Genomic DNA, 505 nt, shown 5'->3' with positions numbered 1-505 from the left:
ATTGACAGAGAACTTCCAGAGGTGCAAGCTGGATTCAGAAGAGGATGTGGAACAAGGGATATCATAGCTGCTGTCAGATGGATCTTGGCTCAAGATAAAGAATACCAGAAACATGATTACTTGTGCTTTATTTACTATGCAAAGGCATTTGATTGTGTGGATCATGACAAATTATGGATAACATTGAGAAGATTGGGGATTCCGAAACACTTGATTGTACTCTTGAGGAACATGTACCTTGAGCAGGAGGCTGTCATTCGAATGGAACAAGGGAACACTGCACGGTTAAAAATCAGGAAGGGAGTGTGTCAGGGTTTTGTCATCCTTTTCTCATACTTATTCAATCTATATGCTGAGCAAATAATCCGAGAAGCTGGACTATAGGAAGAAAAACGTGGTATCAGGATTGGAGGAAGAATAATTAACAACCTGAGATACGCTGATGATACCACCTTGCCTGCTGAAAGTGAGGATGACTTGAGGCACTTACTGATGAAGATTGAGG

This window comes from Orycteropus afer, unplaced genomic scaffold (assembly GCF_000298275.1).
Source record: "Orycteropus afer afer isolate SDZICR_OR568_19922 unplaced genomic scaffold, OryAfe1.0 scaffold00004, whole genome shotgun sequence".
In the NCBI taxonomy this organism is placed as follows: Eukaryota; Metazoa; Chordata; class Mammalia; order Tubulidentata; family Orycteropodidae; genus Orycteropus; species Orycteropus afer.
Note: the sequence above shows the minus strand (reverse complement) of the source record.